The sequence below is a fragment of the Typopeltis vanoorti genome, chromosome 5 (genome assembly GCF_054136105.1).
Source record: "Typopeltis vanoorti isolate ZY-2024b chromosome 5, IOZ_Tvanoo_1.0, whole genome shotgun sequence".
NCBI classification, from domain to species: domain Eukaryota; kingdom Metazoa; phylum Arthropoda; class Arachnida; order Uropygi; family Thelyphonidae; genus Typopeltis; species Typopeltis vanoorti.
In genome coordinates this window covers 85,143,694-85,164,526 of record NC_143553.1, presented here as the reverse complement: position 1 = coordinate 85,164,526, position 20,833 = coordinate 85,143,694, and the positions used below count along the sequence as shown (strand labels likewise).

The 20,833-nt window shown below is 36.4% G+C and overlaps 1 protein-coding gene across 4 annotated transcripts in view; it reads left to right on the top strand.

Annotated features, from left to right (window-relative positions):
• LOC150106609 (membrane-associated guanylate kinase, WW and PDZ domain-containing protein 1-like) overlaps positions 1-20,833 on the top strand; it is a 494,883-nt gene that overhangs the window by 269,242 nt on the left and 204,808 nt on the right. The gene's annotated exons all lie outside the window — the stretch shown is intronic.

Sequence of the window (20,833 nt, the reverse complement as noted above, 5' to 3'; positions counted from 1 at the left end):
TCTATCGCACTATTCAACAACGCGATCTCACTCAATGCATCTATCTCATCTTTTTTGTTCTCTGAGAAACCATTTATACTATCATTCACACTTTCTACATTCACACTCTCACAATTTTCATGTACAACCTTGCCGTTTCTTGTCATATCCCTATTTCCTTCATTCTGAAGGTTGACAAAAATATCACACTCACGATCCGAAATACACTTCAATTCCTCATTCTCCCTACATTTTCTACACACATTCAATCCTTTATTATCATCTAACCAACTGCACTCCGACTGCACTCCGCAAAGCGTACATTTCACAGCTAGTACACTGACTCATTTCTTTTATGCTACCGTTCTTTGATAACGATGGCGAACCTTCATTACTGGCCGCCATTTTCCTTCGCACAGGTGCCATACTTATTTCAACGTGTTTTGTCAAATTATATGTTATAACACACCAAAAATAGACGCACTAAAATACGCAAGGCAAACAAAACAAAACTACACAATATTAAGTAATTTGTATCGATAACTGAAAATGATACTTATCTTATCTGGAGCTTGCACGAACACTACACATTACGAATTCATCTAGCGGCGACTTCCCGACATAGATTATGTTATAAAACACTTTAGTACACTAACCACGCTAATAAAGCTCCAATAATATACCAAAATTACACACTTAAGTCCATTAAATTGAATCCAAAACATCAATAAATCAACAAAAAACACAAATCTCTCAGGAGCTCTCCGATAGCAACTTTGACAAGAACATAGAAAATAAATAACAAGAAGGTGGCAAAATATTCTGGCGGTTGTTGAAGAAGCTTCAAAATGAAGGAAAGATTGTTGTAAAAGAAGTTAAAGTTGATAAAGGCAACATGAAAATGGGAGAAAAAGATATCCTTGAAGTATGGAGTAATTACTTCGAAAAAGTCCTAAATGAAACAAGCAGTAATAGCACAGTGGTAAGAAACACTCAACAGGCATACAATCAGGAATACATATCCATACTTGAAGTAGAAAAGAGCCATCAAAGGCTTGAAATGTGGAAAGGCAGAAGAAGTAGATGATATTCGACCAGAAATGCTGAAGTATGGTGGTATAAAAGTCTTACAGTGGCTGCACTGCATAGTTCAGAAGGCCTGGACAGAGGGACGAATTCCTAATGATTGGAGTAGAGCTTTAATAGTACCCATATATAAAAAGAGAAAGAAAACTGAATGTGAGAAATACCTCTATAATTCTTATATTCTGAGAATTCCAGAGGTATGTGAGTATTTCTTGCCAGGAACACTCACATACCGAGTGTTCCTGGCAAGATTTATGCCAGTATACTTGAGAAATGGTTGATAAGAATTGTGGAAGAAATGCTTGGTGAAGAACAAGCTGGATATTCAGGCCAAATAGAGGCTGCAGGATCAGATCTTCACTTTACGACAAATAGTTGAGAAAGCATGGGAATATAACAAAGATCTGTCTTTAAGTTTTGTCGATCTGGAAAATGCTTTTGCAGAGTTAATCTCAGGTGGTATGATCACTTAAACAGAATGGGCGAGGAAAGATTAGCAAAGCAAGTGTTCTCTGTCATGTGTGCAAGAAAACAACCTAGAGGAAGACCAAGATATAGGTGGATTGATACAGTACAAAGTGCCTTAGACGATAGAAATATAAGATCTGATAGTGTTGAAGTCTTGAGAAGTAACAGACTGATATAGAGGAAAATTGTAGATAGGAAGTTAGTAATGATATAAATTTTTCATGTAGTACTATCATATACTGTACACCTCTTCAGGGTACATGTCAGGAATTTGATGATGTTTATGTTTAATTTGTTTAATTAATTATTAATCATTAATTATTGATTAATCATTAATTAATAAAAATCAGATAATTAACAATTAATTAATACATTACAAAATAACCAAGGTGTTCCATGAAAATTTTAAGATTTGTGAAGTGTTCCGTCGTAGTAAAAGTTTGGGAAACGCTGGATTACCCAGTTATCAGAATGGATTCTCCTTCTGTTGACATGCGCAGAAGTGTCGAAAGGTTTCGTATCTGTGGGCCTACTATACCGCATAACTTGAAATTTGCATAAAAAGAGACCCGAGTGTAATTTGTGTTTAATGAATTTAGTCCTGTGCAGTTGTTGTAATTATTCTTACTTCATTTTTTAAAGATAAGAATCACAGGTACGGGTTCCAATAGGTGGATATTCTTCCTGTGTTATATATTTTGTTTAACATAATAAATCATAGTTTAAAGTTATTTCCTGCATATTTTATAACTTTTATTGGGATTTTATCTTCTGCTGATTTCCATTTTTTTGTTTCTTTTAATGCTTCGTTTAATTATTTTCATGTGGTGTTATTTGGGAAACTATTATCAGTTACATTTGCTAATTCTGACTATTTATTTCCTTTCTATAGGTCATAATAATAATCCATCCCTTGTTGGTCATCTGTCTCTTTCTCTTCTCATAATCTGATTTTGCCTTCCTTACTATGCTGGTCATCTTTGTTGCTTGCTTAACCTTTGTACCATTCATGAGCTTGTTGGTCACCTTTCTCCTAATGTACCCTACAGAACATTTTTTTTTCCAGCTCATAGTTAACGATACCACTCATCCATCTAATTCCTACCTGATTTACCCTCCTGACATGGACATCCTTCCTGTGCAGGGTTTTATGCCATTGGACAGATTCAAGCTTCCTCTTAAGCTTGTCACGATCACCTTCCTCATAGTTCTGCATGTATCCCTTCTTAAAATTTCATGTTTCACTACCTCCCAAGTCAATACTGCATGATCACTCTTCCTATCTTTGGCATATTAGAGACTATTTCAAGAATTCTGAGGAAATATGATTTAGTAGCTACTTATATTTCCATTAATAAACTCTCAACTATGTCTCTTCCTAGTGTATATCAAGTTCCATATGACTGCCAGCTTTCATACTTTTCACAAACTGGACGTTCAATAGAAAAAAAAGAATACAAGAACATCAATCTTATATTCTTCACAGTAAATCTGATACAAGTCTGGATTGGTGCAACATGGAATAGAGGCAGACTACAATCTTTGCTCTAAAACTCTCTTTCTACGCAGATGTTGGTATGAATTCGAACTCCTATTCAAAGAGAGTGCTGAGGCCTTACATCGCCACCCTTATTTGAATCAGAATGACTGCCTGTCCTTGTCAAAAATATGGAAAAGTTAGATCCGATAACACATTATTTTAAATAAGGCCAATTGTGATATTTGCAAAGATAAATTCTAAGAAAGGTTCAGGGCTAACAATCCTGCCCTGTAAAAACTCAACTTGTTAAGAAAGTCAAAAGGAAAATTAACCGGACGGACTTCACTGAATGACCCGGACAATAGAAAAAGGATGATGAATATTGGTTTTGGAAGCTGGAATGTCTTGAGCCTGAATAGACCAGAAGCATTGAAGAGAGTGTGTGTGAGGAACTCCAGAGATATAGAGTGAGGATAACAGTTGCAGGAAGTGAGATGGAAAGGAAGTAGCATGTTTGATACCAGAACACATACTGTTTTTTACAGTGGATGAGATCAAAAAGCCTTTGGTCTTTTTGATCTCAGCATTCTTGGTTGATAAAAAATGGAAACACATGTTCTTGATTTTAGATTAATGAACGACTTTGTGTACTGAGAATAAAGTTTAAATGTTCAATATTTCACTTATATGTGCACATGCACTAACCGAGAACTCTTGTGAAGAAGATAAGGTGAATTACTGGAGAGAATATATGATCAGTCACCAAAACATGATATTAAAATGGTTCTAGGAGACATGATTGCCTAAATAGGAAAGTAGAGGAAGGAGAATACATGAAGTGCACATGAAGAAAGTAATGAAAATGGCACAAGACTAATTGATTTTGCAAGTGGCAAAAATATGATCATATGTACAACCTGTTTTCCACATAAAAAAGTGCATAAAGTTACCTGGAGATTGGTAGATGGAATAACGGAAAATCAGATAGATCATGTGACGATTGATAGACAACATACAACAGATATCATTGATGTAAGAAGGTTTTAGAGGAGTGGATTGTAATATGGATCATTACTTGTTAAGAATTAAATATAAACAAAGGATAAAAATTAATAAGGTAGGTCGAGGAAGGAGAATACCAAGATATGATATCTTGGTATTCTCCTCTTTTAATTTTGGAATACCAAATTTAAAAGATGGAAAAATCAGACAAAAATATGTTGAAAGATTGAGAGAAGAAATAAATGAAGAGAAAGAGGATGAATATACAAATGATATGACTATAGATAAAAAATGGGAAAGGAACAAGAATAAAATTACCAAAGTGGTTGAAGAAGTCCTGAGATTCAGAAACAATGATAAAAGAAATGAACGGTATGATTTGGATGTAGAAAATGTGTTGAAGACAGAAATACAGCTCGTCTAAAGATGCTTGAACAGAAAACCCCCAAGCAAATGAGAATGAATATAGAGAAAAATTAAAACAAGCCAAAAAGATGTGTAGAAGAAAGAAGCATGAATGGGAAAAGGCAAGGTTAAATGAAATTGAGATTTTGAAGAATACAGGACAAATTAAGAAAATGTATAATAAGATAAAGGAAATTAAAGGCAGATTTCAACACCCAGAACAACTTTCTTCAGAGACCGTGACGACAACTTGCTTAATGGAAAGGACGACATTTTGAAAAGGTGGGCAGAATATTTTGAAGATCTCCTTCAAGACAAAACAAGCTTGGAAACTAACATTCCAGAAGAAGATGAGTTTAACTAACCCCTGGCAAGTATGGGGAAAAGCTGAGACAGAGGAAGCACCGGAATTACACGAGATGGAATTAGCCCTAAAGAGAATGAAAAATAATAAAGCACCTGGTGAAGATGAAATACCATTTGAGCTATTAAAATACGGTGGGTGATCACTATTAATCAAAATACATGAGTGCTTGACAGAAGAATGGGAAACTGAGTTTCTGCCTACTGAATGGGACACTACTATTATCTTCCTTATCCATAAGAAAAATGACAGGTCTCTGTGCCAAAATTATAGAGGAATATCACTGTTAGCAGTAATTTACAAAATATTTGCAAGGATACTGGCAACTAGATTGCAACCTTTCATAGAAGAAATGCTGGGCAACTACCAAGTGGCTTTAGGTATGGTAGATTACAACAGACTAGATTTTTACAGTATGAACTATAATGGAGAAATGCTACAAATTCCATATCAATCTGCACCATTTGCACGATTTAAACAAGCCTGTGATAACATCAATAGAGATAAGCTATTCAAAGTCAAGAAGAATTCCAAATTCCACCCAAATTGATAAGATTAGTTAAAATGACACTCAGAAATACCATGTGTAGAGTGAAATGTAGAGTGAACTCACACCGAGTTCAGGATTACAACAAGGAGATCAACTATCAACAATGCTTTTCAACCTATGCCTTGAAAGGGTAATACGAAATGCAATCATAAACAGAGATGAAACTATTATGAATAGAAGTCTACAGCTTTTGGCTTTTGTGGATGATGTTGGACTGTATTGGAAGGACTGAGAGAAGCCTCAGACAGGGTTATAAACATACGAGGGAGGAGGCAAAGAAAATGGGACTACACACAAACGAAACTAAAACAAAATACTTAATTGTTTCCAGAGAAAAACAAAAATTTGGAAAGATCCAAAGTTTCAAAGTAGATGAAGAAACCTTTGAACAAGTCCAGCAGTTCACATATTTGGGTTCAGTAATAACAGAAAGTAATGATGTGTCAGTTGAAATTACTTATAGGAATAGCTGCTGCAAATAGAACTTATTATAGTATTCAACCACTATTAAAATCCAATTTGATTTCGATAAAAAGTAAAATCCAGCTATATAAGGTCATCCTCAAACCTGTACTTTTGTACAGCTGTGAAATATGGACAATGATCCAGAGATCAAAATCAATTACAAATATGGGAATGAAAGGTATTAAGAAAGTTCTCTGGCCCAATTAATGAGAATGGAATCTGGAGAGTGAGGAATAACAAAGAAATAATGGAGAAATTCAATGAAGTGGATATTATTATTGAAATAAAGGTGAGATGGCTAGGACACGTTCCTAGCCATCTCAACGAATGTAAGATGACAGCCGTTAAAAAGGTCTTCATGTATGGAGTGGGTGGATATAGGCCCAGAGGACGACCAAAAAGGAGATGATTTAAAGAAAATGAGAGTAAAGAACTGGAGGAAAAAGACACAGAATCGTGAAGAATTGGAAGGCTGTCCTGAAACAGGTTCAGGTCCTAAATGGACTGTAATACCAAGGAGTAGTAGTAGATCCTAAGAAACCACTGGATACTACATCTATCTAATGATCTGTTTAGTCGTCTTCTTCTGCAGCTTGTCTCACTTAAGTAGGGTCGCTGTTTGTAGTGAGTCTCCTCCACAACCTCCTGTCTCTGGCTGTAGCCACATCCACGTTCTTCATCCTCAAGTCCTCCTCCACCATCTCCCTTCATCCCTTCTTTGGCTGCCTGCGCTTCCTCCTCCCCTGCACATCCATCTGCATGACCTTTCTTCCCACATACTCTTCCTCCCCCTCTTCACATGACCAAACCATCTCAACCTTGCCTCCTGTATCTTTGCTCCTAAGTTCATAGCTTTCACCGTTTCCCCCTTACATAGTCATTTCTCAGACAATCCTTCTGGTCACACCGCACATCCACCTAAGCATTCTCATCTCTGCTACCTTCATCCTGCTGATGTTGTTTTTCCTCAGGGCCACAGTTTCCATAGAATGCATCATAGCTGGTCTCACTACTTGTCCTGTAGATTTTGCCTTTTAAATTGATCGGCATCCTCTTATCACATAGCACTCTAGCCATCTCTCTCTCTCAGGTTCCTCCATCCTGCATCCCACTTCCTTCTCAGCCTCACCATCCTCTTTCATTGTTGAACCTAAGTATCTAAAGTCACCGACCTTAATGATGACATTTCCTTCCATCTCCAGATCTGTCTCCCGACTGCCATCCACTTTGCAACATATATACTCTGTCTTCTGCTCAGTCTCATACCTCTCTCTTCCAGTACTTTCCTCCAACTTTCCAGTTTAACTGCTACTTCTTCTCTTGATTCTGCACAGCACGATGTCATCTGCATACAACATAGTCCAATGCCATCTTCTCTCATCTCCTCCGTCGCTACCTCCATCACAATATTAAACAGGAACGGACTTAATGCTGACCCTTGATGCAAGCCAACTGTCACTGGAAAACTTTCTGTCTCTCCCAGGCAGGTCTGAACTCTTGTCTTCACATTTCTGTACATCTCCTGCACCAGCCTGACATATTTCTCCGGTACCTTCTTCTCCCTCAGACACCTCCAGACTTCTTGCCTTGGCACTTTATACGCTTTCTCCAGATCAATAAATACCAGATGTAGCTCCTGTTGCTTCTCTCAAAACTTTTCCATCATCTGCCATAACCCAAAGATAGCATCTATCGTCGATTGACCAGGCATGAAGCCAAATTGCTCCTTTGCAATTCATCAAAAACCCTCTCTAGGATTTTCATTGTGTGGGACATCAACTTTATTCCTCTGTAATTCTTACAGTCTTGTGCATCCCCTTTACTCTTGTAGATGGGGACAAGAGTACTTTCCCTCCATTCCTCAGGTATATTTTCCTGTTGACAAACTTGTATTAACAGGTCCCACAGCAGGTCAATTCCTCCAGTGCCTTCCATGCCTCCACTGGGATTCTGTCATGGCCCACCGATTTTCCATTCTTCATCCTCTTTATGGCCTCCTTCACTTCCACTCTACTAATGTTCTGCACCATCCCCTCATAAGGCTCCCCATATTCTCTCTGAGTCCTTGCATTTTCTTCATTCAAAAGCCCTTCAAAGTATATTTTCCATCTGTTTCTTATATCCACATCCCTCCTTAATACCCTTCCTCCAGAGTCTTTGATCTGCCTCACATGTACAATATCCTTTGTCTTATTTCTACATTTTGTCAATCAATAAATCTTTCTCTGTCTTTCCTTTATTTCTAATTGATCATAAAGGTCTTGATATGCCATGGCCTTTGTGCAACAACAACTCTCTTAGCCTTCCTGCTTCTTGTACATTATTATTCCACCACCTACCCTCCTTCTGCTCTCTGATCTTTCAGGATGTTTCACCATGCACCTCAATTGCACAGCTTAGAATTGCTTGTGAATTATGTCTCCACCAATCTTGTACACGTTCTAATCCATCTGAAATCCTCTCTAACACCTTCTCCCTAAAACGGTTCGTCACACTCTCTTCTTTTAAGTGAAACCACTTAATTGTCTTCCTCTCATGGCTTCCAAAGGTTCTTATCTTCAACCTTATTTAAAAGCCGGTGTTACCGCGCCACTTGATCTGTTGATAACATTTAGAAGAGCATTTGATAACATTTAGAAGATAACAGTTCACAGAGGGAATACATTTTGACTAGAAGAAAACATCTTAAGGCAGTAATAAATTGTAAGGCAATCCCAACAGATCAAGTGGCGCGGTAACACCGGCTGCTGTGCGCAGCAGCCGGCGCGGTAACACCGGCTGCTGCGCACAGCAGCCGGTGTTACCGCGCCACTTGATCTGTTGGGATTGCCTTACAATTTATTACTGCCTTAAGATGTTTTCTTCTAGTCAAAATGTATTCCCTCTGTGAACTGTTATCTTCTAAATGTTATCAAATGCTCTTCTAAATGTTATCAAGGAGTTCACAATTGCCAGATAAAACACTACTGCAAAGTCCAAAATCCTCTCTCCTTCCTGGTTCATCATTCCCACTCCATGGCCGCCATGCACCCTTTCACAGTCCCTATTCTGTCTCCCTATGTATCCGTTGAAGTCTCCTCCGACAATCACCATTGTCGGAGGACAATGTTATCTTGTTATTTTGTTTAAAAAAAATAATAAAAATCCGTCTTGTAGCACTTAGGAGGGCAAAGAACGCTAGCGACACTGTGTTTTCCACAGTGTCATATTGGTATGCACGCAAGCATATGCACGTCATAGTGAGATGCAAGCTATTAGCATAATGCGGCACTGTCTGTCGCGCTGTTATTTATATGCAGTTTGTGCCCAGTTCCCTCATTTCTTCATCTAGCATGTTCCAGAATTCATCTTTCTCTTCTGCTGTACAGCCAACATGTGGGGCATATACACGTAAGACGACCAGTTGCTCTTCTCCAATACTCAGTTTCATTCGCATGATCCTGTCGTTCCTCCTACTCAGTTCCAGTACTTTGCCCTTCATTCTGCCACACACAACAATTCTGACGCCATTTCTTCCCTCTTTATTTGCTCCAGAGCAGGGGCGGCTCATGCATAGTCATTGTGGAACTGCAGCACCTCCAATTTTTCTCAATATATAAATATATTTCTTAATTTATTTATATTTGCTTGTAATATTTAATTTTATCATCAACAATCCTATACAATTCTCTTATTTTGTTTAAAAAAAATAATAAAAATCCATCTTGTAGCATTTAGAAGGCCAAAATACGCTAGCAGCACTGTGTTTTCCACAGTATCATATTGCTACGTGCGCAAGCATATGCACATCATAGTGAGATGTGCGCTATTAGTGTAATGCGGCACTGTCCGTCACGCAGTTCCACTGTTATTTATATATGCAGTTTGCGCCAGTAGTAGAGTGTTCATTGTGCTTACCGTGTTTACTCTGTCTCTTTAAATATTTGGACATTACAATTAAAGACATAACATTTGTTATAGTAATTTTGAATTATACTAAACTGTATAATTTTATCGATAATAAACAATATTTTTTCATGAAACAAAACAAGAAGAATATATTTTATTTTTATAATAAATTTAGTTTAATTCCTTCATCCAAGCGTAAGCAAACAAAGTTTGCACCTGAAAATATCTTCAGGAGTGGGGTAAGGTAATGCAACACCAGGCAACTCCGAGCAAAGGTACACAATAAATAACGGAAAAAACTCACGTAGAAAGATTATTTATTAGTATAATTTTCGCCTGTGTGTCACAGGCATCTTCAGTACATTAAGCTCAAAATTAAACACTAACTGACAATTCCAAAAAGTGCCACCTAAGTAGCTGGTGTAAGATAACTAAAAAGGTCAATAACTTTCTTAAAAAAAAAAAAAAAAAAATTAATACAATAAAAAGTTAGGAAAGATTAGCTGATTTGTAAAGTACTATCTCCCATAAAGGGGATAGACGTAAGCCGTCGGATCTGTTTAAGGAGAATGAAGTAGAGTTTCACATGTTTCTTTATAAAGGCGTTCCATGAGAAACTGACTTTTGTGAAGAACAACTCTTGTCTTTCTCCAATGAACTCTGTGTCTAGTGAAGATGGCATGTTTAGAAAGTCCAGACTTTTCAGGTTTAAAGTATTCAATATAAGATTGGTGTTCTTCTAGCCGAATAGAGGCAGATCTTCCCGTTTGTCCGAAATAAGATAATCCACAAGAGCACGGAATCTGGTAGACACCTAGATGATTAAGATGTGGAAGCTTGTCCTTAGGAGAAGTGAGAAAGGTGGAGATTTTTTTCTAAACGGTCAAAAGGCAACAAAAATATTCAGTGGTTTTAAAACTTTTGCTATACGTTCACTGATGCCTTGTACATAAGGGATAGTAATGCGCGTTATTTCCTCTGTGTTTGAAGAGGAAGACATATTAAAACTACTCAAAGTTCTTTTAATGAAGCAATTCTTATAACCATTAGATAGAAAGGAAGAAGTTATGTATTGTAGTTCTTTCTGTAAAAGATCGTCTGTAGAACAAATGGAGTGGCCCCGATGAACCAGTGTTTTAATAGTTCCTGCCTTTTGACTGGGATGGTGATGAAATTCCGCATGGATATAATGGCCTGTATGAGTCTTCTTTCTATAAACTGAGAAATGTAGGTTACCATCTGGTTGGCGAAGAATTAGAAGATCTAAAAAGGCTAACTTCTTATTTGATTCTACTTCTAGGGTAAACTTGATCCTAGGATGAAATGCGTTTAACTTAGTGAGAAATTATTGAAGTTCATCAGAAGAGCCATTCCATACAGCAAAAATGTCATCGACATATCTGAACCAATGCGTAGGTCTGGGAGAAATATTGTCAAAGATACGTTGTTCAAAATGTTCCATAAAGAAATTGGAGATAGCAGGAGAAAGAGGATTACCCATTGCTGTTCCTTCAATTTGTTGATACAACTTATTTTTAAAGGAAAAATAACCAGAATTTATTACAAAATCAAATACGTTTACAATGTCCGAAGGAAATTCCTGTTGTAGTAATTCAATACTTTCTGAAAGAGGCACATTTGTAAATAAAGAAACAACATCTAAACTGATCATGATATCAGAAACGTCCAAATGAAGATCTGAAATTTTATTTTTGAAATCCAAAGTATTTTTTATATAAGTATCAGTTCTTCTAGTTGAAGAGGAGAGTAAATTAGATAAAAATTTTTTGAGATTTTGTTAAGTGGGGCAACCTATACAATCTACGACTGGTCTCAACGGAATGCCTGGTTTATGAACTTTTGGAAGACCATACAATCTAGGTGGACGACCGAAGAAGGTTTTAAGTTTTTTCTTTTGATCTTCATTCCATGTAGATACATTATCTATAAGAGAATTAAGTCTCTTCAATTGACTCCAGGTAGGATCTGATGTAAGAGGCCTATAAGTTGAATAGTCGCGAAGTAAAAGAGACATTTTTCTCTCATATTCCTTCCTATCTTGAATCACTATAGCCTTCCCCTTATCAGCTTTCGTAATTATTAAATTATTGTTATTCTTCAGTGATTTCAATACTTTAAACTCAGAGTAAGAAAGATTAGGACGAGGAGGCTTAGGACACAGGCGAAAATTATACTAATAAATAATCTTTCTACGTGAGTTTTTTCCGTTATTTATTGTGTACCGATATGTCTACTCACGGTTTACCTCTTTTAAAACCGAGCAAAGGTGGACCAAGCTCTCATCACTCCTTGTCTCAGTATCACCCATAATGAAATTTTATTTTAAAGTAATTTTGAATTATACCAAACTGTATAATTTTATCGATAATAAACAATATTTTTTCTTGTTTAATTTTTTAAAAATTTTTACCATAGTTTTGATATTTTATACAAACACATATACACTATACTTACAGTGTATGTATATTTCAAAAGTTGCAGCGCCCCCACGATTTCAAGCCACGAGTTGCCACTTCTCCAGATTAGAACAATTTATACCCGTCTCGTAGTTCCTTCACCTTGTCTCCTGCATGCATAAAATGTCCAACTTCCTCTTCCTCATCATGTCTGCCACCTCTCTTCCCCTTCCAGTCATGCTTCCAACATTCAATGTTTTCCCACTCGCAACATTCTCTCCACCTGCTGGGCTCGCTTCTTTAACTGCACCCGCTCTTAATGCGGTAGCCCTTGTCCACTTCTCGCAACTGTAGAGCGATGTGGCTGTGCATCGCTTAAGGGGTATGCCCTAGCCCTTGTATCACTTTCCTTTCGACTCATTTGATCATAGCTAGGGCTGGCAGTGAAGTTTTACGATTGGTTGCCCTTCCTGACGCCAACCTTCGCCATTTATTGGGGCTTGGGACCAGCACTTATTGGGACCAACTTGCCCCCTTGATGATGATGTTGATCTGTTTAGTGTGATATTATAAATTAATTTTTTTTTTGTTTGATAATGTAAATTATATAATTTATAGATAACAAATCTGAAAAAACACACCAACTTAACATCACCAGAGTTAAAGATCGGTACTATCAACATAAGAAGCCTGAATGGCAAAGAAATGGAGCTAGCTGAGGAATTAGATAAGTACCAGATCGACATAATAGGGGTGACTGAAACAAAATGACAAAAACTGGTGAGATCTTTCTGAGCAATAAATACAAAATGTTATATTCAGACAATGACAATCAAGGAAAAGAAGGAGTAGCCATAGTATTCAACACTAAATATGAGGCTAATCTTCTTGAATGGGAAGCAGTCTCAAGTAGAGTGATGTGGGCAAATATCAGAATGGGGAACTGGACAATGAGATTTATTTGTGCCTATGGTCCCACAGAAGGTTCTACTAAGGTAGAAGTGGAGGAATTTTTTGAGGATTTAGAGAATGCATCTGACACATTAAAAAAGGAAAAGTTGGTCCTTGTTGGGGATCTAAATAGCAGAGAAGGAAATGATTGTCAGATATAGAAAAATATTTTGGGAAAATTTGGAGAAAAGAGCAAAGCTAATAATAATGGCAAATATTTCTTGGATTACTGCTTAGGGTTATTACTGACACCATGTTCCAACATAAAAATGTGCACAAATTCACATGGAAAGAAGAGGCAAGAAATAAGAAAAGTCTCATTGACTATGTTATTGTTGATAGTGATTTGTTGAAGCATTTTCTCACTTGTGCAGGACAACCGAGTGTACAGAGGATTTGAAATTGGAAGTGATCACTATTTAGTCTTGAGTGGGATAAAATTGAATTTCATACTGAAAAGAATAACATGTAAGAAAGTTTTAAAGCGAATAAAAGTTGAGCAGCTCTCAGGTGTGAACTGTAAACTAAAATACACAAAGATTATTGAAGAAAAAATGAAAGAGTTAGAGAACAGGAACCAAACTTTAGAAATTCAGAGGCAAGCCTTGAAGAAAACCTTGATTGATTCAGCCAGAGAGGCATGTGGTGAGGTTGTCTTCACGGATAGGAAAATCAGAACTTCATGGTGGACACAGGAAGTTAAAGATAGCAGTGAAGGAAAAGATGAAAGCATATCAAAAGTTCCTGTCAAATTAGTCAGCTTGTGCTCTTAGAGAATACAGAGATAAATGTAAGAAAGCTAATCACTGGGTAAAACTAGCTTAACAAAATTCATGGGAGGACTTTGGCAAGAACATAGAAAATAAATATCAAGAAGGCTGCAAAATATTTTGGAGGTTGTTGAAGAAGCTTAGAGTACTGTAAAAGGAGTTAGAGATGATAAAGGTGACATGAAAATGAGAGAAAAAGATATCCTTGAAGTATGGAGAATAATTACTTCGAGAAATCGTTAAATGAAACAAGCAGTGATAGCACAGTGTTAAAAAACACTCGACAGGCAATACAGTCAGGAATACATATCCATACTTGAAGTAGAAAAAGTAATCAAAGGCTTAAAATGTGGAAAGGCAAATCAAGCAGATGATATTCAACCAGAAATGCTGAAGTATGGTGGTAGAAAAGTCTTGCAGTGGCTGCACTGCATAGTTCAGAAGGCCTGGACAGAGGGACGAATTCCAAATGATTGGAGTAGAGCTCACATAGTACCCATATATAAAAAGGGGAAATAAAAAACTGAATGTGAGAATTACAGAGGGATTTCCCTACTGAGCGTTCTTGGTAAGATACATGCAAGTATACTTGAGAAATGGCTGAGAAGCATTGTAGAAGAAAAGCTAGAGAAGAACAAGCTGGATTCAGGCCAAATGGAGGCTGTCAGGATCAGATCTTCACTTTATGACAAAAAAGTGGAGAAATCATGGGAATATAACAGAGATCTCTATTTAAGTTTTGTAGATCTGGAAAAGGCATATAATAAGGTGCCAAAAGAGAAGCTATTCAATAATCTACAGTTATGTGGTGTCAATGGGGCATTATATCAAGCAATACTTATTCTTTATTTGAGTTGTAAGCCAGCAGTAAGAATTCAAGGAAGTACAGGCAGATGGTTTAATGTTAAATCTGGTGTGAGGCAAGGATGTACATTATCCTCTCTGTTATCCATTATCTATATGCATCACATTATGAAGGAAAGTGGTATTAAACATGATATCAAAATTGGAGATGTTAATGTAAGCTCCTTGCTTTATGCAGATGATGTTATACTTATCAATAATTCCTCTACGGATCTGCAAGATTCCTTGACTAAATTGAATAACAGTTGTAATATATATGGTATGAAGGTCAGCAATAAAAAGACAAAGACAATGAAAATAGGCAGAAGCATTGAAAATATCAACTGTATTTTAAATGGAGAACCTGTAGAACATTTCATCTACTTACGCAAGATTTTTATTGAGAATGATAAATTAAATATGGAAATTGACAGCAGAATCAACAAAGCTGGTATGGTAGGAAGTCAATTGAATAAATTCATATGGAATAAGAGAGAAATTAGTCAAAACACTAAATTAGCTGTATTCAAGACAGTGTTCAAACCAGTTTTAAATTATGGATCTGAGAGCTGTGTCAGAAGTAAAACACTTGACCAAAGACTAGAGACTGCAGATATGAGAGTCCTGAGAAAGATTAGAGGCGTGAACAGAATCAGTGACAATATCATATTAAAAACGAGGATATTAGGAAAGATCTTGACATTGTCAGCATCCAAGAATGCGTTAGCAGCACTAATCTCATGTGGTATAGTCATTTAAACAGAATGGGCGAGGAAAGAATAGCAAAACAAGTGTTCTCTGCTAGGTTGCCAGGAAAACGACCCAGAGGAAGGCCAAGATATAGGTGGATTGATATGGTACAAAGTGCCTTAGATGACAGAAATATAAGATCTGATAATATTGAAGTCTTGATGAGTAACAGACTGATCTGGAGGAAAATTGTAGATAGGAAGTTAGTAATGATGTAAATTTTTCATGTAGTACTATCATATCCTGTACACCCCTTTGAGGGTACAAGGGAGGAATTTGATGATGAATTATATAATTATTTTATAATCACATTTATATTTAACCTTTTCTTCATTGAAGCATAACACTATTAATGATTTAACACCAAACGGCTCGTACTATTTTGAATAATTCGATTGTTTGTATTCTACGTAGTAAAAAATGTTGTTCAAGCCACTGATGATAGTTTGTTAGTTTCAAACTGAAATATTTTCTATATATTTAATAAATATTACTTCTTGTGCTTACTTGTAGATAATTTATGATAAAACTATGCCACAAGTTTCCCTGAAAATTAAATTCCATTTCTTTCTTGCAATGTAATCTTTCCTCCTTCGTCTATGTCACTGAAGTCGAAGTTTTCAGTAATAATTATTGAAGCGGCACCCGTGTACTAATCTGCTGATGCATGTCTTCCTTGGTGGCCCCTAGCCTATAGCAGCAGCCAATTTTATATGTTGTTATATTGGCCTTGATCTCACACCAGACTGCCTCAAAAGAATTTGACCTACTGACTCCTCTCTTGTTGGCATTGTTCACCTGTTATCATTAGTAGAATCCCACCCCCCCCTTCCCATCTCACTAATACAACCTTTTGGCAAGATTGCACTAATCGATGCTAAAATTCCTCCCTCTTACTCCTGATACTTTCCACACTAGTATGTAGAATCTTTAGCATTGCCTTAGACACTCCCCCCAACCCTCTTTTCTACTTTTTCATGCTGAATTGACTACCCCATATTTGTTGCCTGTAAGACTAGATATTCTGCATTTTTTGTGAATTCACACATGCCTATTTGCATCATGGTTGTCTTCACACACGCTTGCCTCCACCCTCTCAGTGTCTCTTCGTACCTAACTTCAAATCCATTCAAGTGTACTCCATCAGTGTTATACTGATCCTTCTATCTATCAAACCCTGACCATTGATCCACAAACTCTACATCCTTCCTTCTGTACATTAGCTATCATCGCCCTCTCTAAATTCACAAAGCGTGGCAGCATATTTACAAACTTACCGTGTTACTTTTCTTTTTTGCTTCTTTCAAAAACTCTTTCACATCTTCGTTCATACAATACTTCTCACCTCTCAAGTCATTGGTGCCAGCCAACACAAGCCATTTTTTCATTTTGCCTTTCTGCATTACTAATATTATTAATTTTCTTTTAGATACATTTTTAGTGCATTTGCACAGACATCATTCAATACTATAATAGTAAGAAAGTAAGAAAAAAAAATCAAGAAAGAACTGTCTTTCCCTACGAACATTAGTAACATGTCCTTTAAATGGCTGTCATTCACCGTTTTTTATAGTCATTATGCATACTTGAAGATGCATAAACATAAACAACTGCACCATCATTCAGTCCAGCCATATGGTATCCATAAGACATTGACACCTAGGTCCAAGTTCTTATCACCAAACTTTATCTATGTTAGACTTTTATTACCAATGTCTACTCTGTAAAATAGATGGAGATCACATGTCCCTACACATTGGGTAAGTGTGAAAAGATAGTCTAAGTACTACATAAATATTGTCTTCAAACTACTTTCAAACGATTATGAAGCTGACGTTTGTACTCTCCTGCAAACAAAATCTATCTTTTGTATACATCAAGGAATGTGTAAAGTGTTTTGTGGCTGCAACTTGCCTCACTAGGAAGTGCTGTTAACAGCTGCATTGATGAATACAAGAAATACTTGTGCCACTACCATTGTGCCAAGTCAGTACTAACAGTGCACATATTGGACTGTCATTCACAAAGGATTAAGTAAAAGAAAACATTGGTAGTCTACTATATCATACCAATTTACACATGTGAATATCTATTTTGGGAGTCAACATTAGCAATAAACACTCTTCTAATCTCAACAAATATGACTGCATTAATTACTCAATCGGACAACTGTTATTTTTTGATACAAATAATTGTTATATAAAGGCTTTTTAACCAAAGTGATAAGGTAGCTGGTCTCTTCATCCTGAAATCCATAGATTACTTGTGTATCCAGCTTGCAAGTGTGTGTGTTCTGAGTCTAGTCTGAATCCAGGAAATATCAACTACACATGAGAGAACATGGGGCACTAAAAATTAAATGACTATGGAAATAATTGCAAATTGTAACAAAAAAACAAGAGACTAGAATCAGAACACACACACACACACTTGCAAACTGGATATACAAGTAATCTATGGATTTCAGGATGATGTTGGTCTTAGAATAACATCTCAGCTCAACTTTTACTTTGGTGTTAGGCTCAGTGGCCTGTCATGGGCAAGTGACATAATTTGTTTACTTCTTCCATGTGTTAAGGTTCAAGGTGCTGGGAGCAACTCATGTTAGAGGCTTAATGGAGTGAAACTGCACTAAGAAAGGATGAAAATGTTAATTCTTCCAAAATCTGTCATTGAGACATCATCAGGGATTACAATATGAGACTTATAACATGCACAATGGCAACACAAACTAAGTGAAACACATGGATGAAAGACTATAGTCCTAACTAGTTGAGGATTCCTCTATGGGCACCTGTTGGCAGCCTAGGATGTAAACTGGGATCTCAAAGTATTAGTGTTTGCCATATTTTGTGCAGTTTAATGCAACCATATTTATTTAGATTATGTTGATTTTTGAGAGCAGCTGCAGATTCCAAAAATAGTCTTTCTCTTCTGAATTTGCTGCAGTGGAGCATGGTGGTCTTTTTCCAATTGATTCTATGAGTTGTATCTAAAGCATGATCCACAAAGCCTGATTGATATAGTTGTGATTGCAGATGTATTTTTTGTGTTCCTCCATACAGATGTTGGCTGATCTTCCTCTCTGTCCATAGTAGGCCAATTTGCAGGAACAGGACACTTTGTATACTCCATGCAGAGAGAGAGGAGGAAGAAGTTGATCTTTAATGGAACATATAAGGTTATCAAGCTTTCAGTGGAGCTTGAAAGCCATACAGAGATTTTATTTCTTTAAGACTCATTGGCTATTTTTTTCTGAAGTATCTCTGACATAGGGGGAATGATGATGATGATAGCATTACTAAAATCTTTCTGAAGGAAAGGTCACAAATTGAAGGAAGGATTGGTTAATTTTTTGATACTGTGAGAACTGTAGCTATTAGATAAGAAGGTGTGGTGTATATGATTAAGTTCTGCTGTAAATAGGGAGACTCTGGAAAAAAGGTTATAGGCTCTATTGGTTAGTCTTTTAATGATGCCATATTGTAGGTGGGGTGGTGGGATAATCAGAAAGTTTGTGAATTTATCTGCTTGTATGGGCGGGCTTCCTGTATACTGAAAAAGACTGGTTACCATTGGGTAGGCATGTTACCCAAGTGTCTAGAAAGGCTAAACTATTATTAGTTTATTTTTCAATCGTAAACTAGATAGGGTGATGACTATTGAGGTGAGAGAGGATAGAATGTGTTCTATCCTCTCTCACCTCAATAGTCATCACCCTAGAATCTAGTTTACCATTGAAAAAGAAACTAATAATAGTTTAGCCTCTCTAGACACCTTGGTAACATGCTTACCCAATGTTCCCCTTATAAGTGATGAGGTGTCATTTAAGGGGAATATTGGTGAACAATGAGGTGATATCAAAAGTTACTAAAATATCTGTATTATTTAATACTAAATTCTCAATGGGAATTTTAAAATAGATAGTTTTTTTTAATATAAGGAGTAGTATGAACAGTGAGTGGGTTAAGAGAACTTGCTAACTGTTTTGCAAATTTACAGCATGAGGAATCTAGCATCTACTATAGATCTTAGTGAGGAATTGAGTTTGTGTATATTTGATAATTTGTATATTCGGGGATGGGGATGAGAACTGAATGGTTTGAGCTTTTTTGTGATTTCAGGAGGCCAGGAAGAAACTTTTTTGAGTAGACTTTTCAATTTTTTTTATCTGAGATTTGATGGGATTGTAATCTAAAGGTCTGTGGATGGAGTGGCCTCTGAGAATGGTCAGTTGGGCCCTGCGGACTGTGCTTTAGATATAGTCCATGGAATCAATTGAAAAAAGACCACCATGCTCCATCACAGTAAATTTAGAAGAGAAAGACTGTTTTTGGAATCTGCAGCTGCTCTCAAAAAAATCAATCTAATCTAAATAAATATGGTTGCATTAAACTCTTCCCAAAATATGGGAAACACTTCAAGATCCCAGTTTACATCCTAGGCCAGTATCAGTTGTCCACAGAGGGAGCCCCATCTAGTCAATACTCATCCTTTGTCCACGTGTTTTTCACTTAGTTTGTGTTGCTTTTGTGTGTGTGTGTGTGTTACAAGTCTCATATTGTAATTCCTGACAATGCCTCAGTGACTTAAATATAATATTGGAAGAATCAAACAATTTTTTAACCCTTTCTTAGTGCTGTTTCACTCCATTAAACCTCTAACATAAGTTGGTTACTTCTTATTTGGCATTTTGATTTGATGTCATTAAATACATGTTATGAATTAAATATAGTTTTTCACTATAACAGATGCAGGGATTAGAATAGGTTGCTACAGTAGATAGTATGCTATAGTGAACTTCTTTTAGCATAGCGCTGCACTTAGGAGCTTTGGTCAGGTCATATCAGCAGTTTGTTATAGTGAGTTAGTTTGTTGTAATGGTGTTTGCTTTAGTAAAAATTCAACTGTACTATATTTTACTAAAATTATTTGAAGATTGCAAGCTTAGTGTTGTCGTGTACTATCACCTCTTTTCTGAACCATGCAGATTGCATATGGAAGATATCGTCAGGAGTCGTCACCTTGAGTAAAATCATATTAATACAATATCTATTACATATTCTATTTATGGACAGTCCACAGGTATGTGAACACCCGAGTTGGATCATACTCTCAATGCTGAATTGTGTTATGTAATGGTATGAAAGTGTTGTTTTTCTGACATGAAATACCTATGAAGCAAAAAATTGCACTTCACCTTATTTCATTCCAGTGGCATTGGTACACCCACACACATACATATAAAGCTTAAAAAGTTTTTATAAATTTTAATAGTAAGCGATGTTACATTTCCAAGTAATTTGCTGATTCAAATGGCAAAAATTTCTCTTAGTTTTCTTTTTTAAATTTTGCTAGTTTTCATTATTGAATTATAAACAAATTTCATACAAGTTTGTATTTCATGTGGTTTCA